This window comes from Chenopodium album, chromosome 13 (genome assembly GCF_948465745.1).
Source record: "Chenopodium album chromosome 13, dcCheAlbu1.1, whole genome shotgun sequence".
Lineage (NCBI taxonomy): Eukaryota > Viridiplantae > Streptophyta > Magnoliopsida > Caryophyllales > Amaranthaceae > Chenopodium > Chenopodium album.
The window spans coordinates 25,884,214-25,888,306 of record NC_137846.1 but is presented as its reverse complement, the minus strand read 5'-3'; the positions used below and the strand labels follow the sequence as shown (position 1 = coordinate 25,888,306).

General features: G+C 30.6%; 1 long non-coding RNA gene across 1 annotated transcript; it reads left to right on the top strand.

The window, feature by feature from the left end:
- Nucleotides 1–2,221: 2,221 nt before the first annotated feature.
- LOC145574715 (uncharacterized) lies at nt 2,222–3,494 on the top strand. The gene is made up of 2 exons (XR_014098154.1): nt 2,222–2,882; nt 2,987–3,494. It is a non-coding gene; the product is annotated as an uncharacterized LOC145574715 (long non-coding RNA).
- The last annotated feature ends 599 nt before the right edge of the window (nt 3,495–4,093 follow it).

Sequence of the window (4,093 nt, the reverse complement as noted above, 5' to 3'; positions counted from 1 at the left end):
TGAGTTTCTTCAAACTTTCCCCTTTAAATTCCAAATTTGGGGCTCTTTTGCATAATTACTCGTTCAAATCTTAGGTTTGTTAAATAAAGGTTTAGATCTTTAGTGTGGTCTTACCTATGTTTACCAGAAGTCTGGTGGTTAAATTGGTGATTAATTAAGAGTTTCACAAAATTTGGGGGGTTTTTATCTCTCTTCTCATTTGCAGTTTTAATCGAGGTTTGTTAAATTAGTATTTGGGTATTTAATTTTTATCGTCAAACTTATGATTTGTTGATGATTGAGTATTATTACAAAGATTATGATTTAAGTAATTTTCAATTAGTTTTATTGGGGTTTATATGGACCAACTTTTTTAATAGTTAATAATATTAAAGTTTTGTGAATTCTACTTGGTTTGAAGTGCTTAGTCCCATACTGCTGTCTATCCTATTCTGGCATGAGGAGAAATTAATTCAAAATGGCTATATGATTGCAAAATTAGACATTTCCATGATTGCAAAGTTAGGGTTTCAATTCCCTTTCTCTGATCTTGTTGATAATTTCTTAATTTGTGGTTGAATTTGCCTATTAACATTTTTAATTTCACTATTTTCATACTGAATTTTGCATGCATCTGAATTGTTTGAACTTTGAAGTATTTAGATGAGTTTGGAATTTTTATTTTTGCTCTTTTCGATTATTGTTGATTTGATTTACCTTGTAGTTTGATCTTTGTTAACTAATCTAATATGTACAATTAAAATATCTTGTATAGCGTGCTATAGCTTTGCCAAAAATGGTCTTTTATCTTGAAGGAACTACCTCAGTTTAATGGTAGGAATATATGAGAATTCTGCCTGCATTTAGAAGGGTAGTATTTGCATAAAGGCTATGTCTTGAATGAATAGTAGACTGTCTTAACGAAGAACGATGAGGAGAGATGACAAGAATTATATGGTAAATCAAGACATTCCCTTTTATGCTAATAAAATATTTGCCCATCAATGCTCATTTTTTCTTCATATCCTGATATCTTAATTGAGGAGGAATTTACTTGTTAACTAACCACCGTCCAACATGTAACATTCTAATTATAAATTTACAAATCATAGAAGAATGCGTTATTTGCTTTATTGAGTATTTTATTGTTGTTGCCTAAGTAAACTATCGTTTATCTTTAATATATTGTTTGTTGATGTCAATACATACTCATTATCCGAGTGAACTACAATAAATTACTAATCTAGCTCTATTGATTGCTTTAGAAGTCAATTTTGTTGAATCTGAAACCGAGTTGTGATTAAATAAAGAGGGTCCAGGGGACCTCAAACTTGCTGAGCACACTGTCTATTAAGCTAGAATATTGTAGAACAATATGGTGTGGTTGAGCATGATTGACAAGATTAGTATTCCTAGCATTATCTTGTTATTGGATACCTCCACTCTGACTGTCTGACATTAGTAGTTATTTAGTATTAGATGTAACCAATAACCTTTTGGAGATATAATGGAATTAATTAAGGTTTTGTTTTACTTCTAATATAATTCAGCTTAAGTGTGCCCATTTTTAATTTTGACTTGAAACATGATAACTTGCTAAAAGTTCTTGACAGCTCACCAGTCTACAAAATTTTGTGTTATTCATAAAAATTAACCTGATTTACTCTTTTATTGATTGCGTCTAGATCAAAATGTACTATGGCATAGGCAATAATCTATTGATAAAGTTCAAAGATGATATTATAGACGAGACCAGGTCATATTGCTTCTTGCCTTTGATTTTGCTGTCATGATTCGCGATGTTATGATAAATGATGCTCCCTCCGGTTTATGAAACGTATGATCTTGTACATCCTCATTTATTCTGCTTTTTACATATTATGTCTTGATTCTCTACTATTTTTCCATAGTTGGAAGTACAATAAACCTGGTCATCTTGTTGAAGATTGTTTAGTACCTAAACCTTGCCTCCAGCCTTTAAATTGGACTTAAATCTACAGTCAGATGCTCTATTTTTGTTCCTGTCTCTCTCATTTTTTTCTTTTTTTGGCTTTTGTTCCACCTCCTATTCATTCAAGACATAGCCTTTATGCATACATCATCATGTCAACATTTAATGTGCCTAAAACCCCTGTTCATACAATATGTAGGGTGCAGTTAAGCCGAAGAGACTTGTATTCATATCTGCAAAACTTCGTGAATTATATATATATATATATATATATATATATATATATATATATATATATATATATATATTGCTGCTATATTGTGGTTCATTGTGATTGCATATATACTCTTGTTTTTAAACAGATTTTTTCTGCTCATTGAGAATTGTGGATTAGTCACATAATGTATGTGGTCTTTTAATTGTGGCAATTTCCCTGTACATGTAAAATAGTGCAAAGAGAATCCAATATCTGATTTTTGTTCTATTAATTTGATATAGGCTTTTTGGCAGTGGTGAGTGTTGTCAAAGGTTTTTGAAGCCTAGGCTCTAAGTCATTTTGTACAGATATGATAAGTTAATTATGAGCTAGAATTTTAAGAATAACCTTAATCAATTCGGACTATTTTCTTTAACAGAATTCAGAGGATGTCATAATTAAATTCAAAGTTGCATTCCGAGCAACTGAGCAGCAAAGGAAATAAATTGCTTGTTTAATTTGTAGCTTGTTAAGCATTATGGTTGTAATGTTCTAAGCTGCAAATGGTGGTCAAGTCTCCCAGTCCCTCCTAGAAGACGGGGGATTTTTATAATGATGCACTCACTTAAAAATTTAATCTCTTTTGCTGTTTTTTTCTTCATAAATATAATCTCTTTTGTTGTTGAGGTGTCATCCCATCCAGAATTTATAGATCATTTTCCCGATGTACACTCTAATGAACAAGAGCAAAATGAGGTAATGGTTAATATATTCTCTGTTAGAAAGCGCTAACTCTTATTATTGCGTTATTTCATTTTTGTTCTAATTGTCTGCTCTACGATACTTTAACACATATATAGGATCAAATAAATCAAGATGAAGGATTGTGATAGCAAGTAATGATGCCACATCAAGCGTGCTTGCATAAACAAGGATTAAAACTTTCTGCTAGTTGTTCTGTTACGGCTTTGGCTGTATGTTGCTGGTTGCTGCCACTGCTATCTGCTACTATTGTTTGCCGCCACTGCTATCTGCTACTGATGTTTGCTGCTACATTCTGCTGTCTGCTGTTATTGATGTCTGATCTGTAGCTGCTGACGCTGTTACTATTGTTGTCGTTCTGCAAGCTAGCTGCTGCTATCATACTGCTACCGCGCTGACTTTTTTTTTTTTTTTTTTTTTTTTTTTTAAAAAAAATTTTGGAGCTTTTTCTTATTTCCTCACTTTTTCCAAGCTAGAGACCAAAGCTAAGTTTCTTTTTGTTTTGATTATTGCATTGTTTGGCCAAACATAAAAATTGGTGTTTATGAATATTTTTTTGTAAGAATTATGAAATTATTTTGATTCAAATTATTGTTGTCTATCATATATGTTAATTTCTCATTTATGGTTATGTTGTTGTACATATTAATAATATTTTTATATTTAAGATAATAATAGTAAAAATAAATGTACCTATTAATTAATAAGGTGTTATATTAGTTTACAAAAAGTGATACATAATGTCAAATAAAAAGCTACTAAATGTTAAAATATGATTGAAAAATGTTACCTTATAATTAACAAGGTGTTACATTAGTTCAAAAAAGTGATACATAATGTCAAATAAAATGTTACTATATGATTGAAAAATGTTACTAAAGATAAGTGTTACCTAAGAACTAAAAAGTAACAAATTGTTACATAAGAAGGCTTATAGTAACTCCTTTGAAAGTGTTACCAGATAATACGCAAAGTGTTACATAAGACCTTAGGTAACATGGGTGAAAGTATCACCCATAAAATTGTTACCTATTGTCTATGATAACACTTTTACTACTTTCTGTAACAATTAATAGGTGTTACTTATGGTTAGTTTTGTACTAGTGATGGAAATATAAAAGTAGAAATTTATTATGTATGCAACTCAACTCATATATATTATATTAGAGACACATACTCGTTCAATTATCCATGCCCATCAAAAC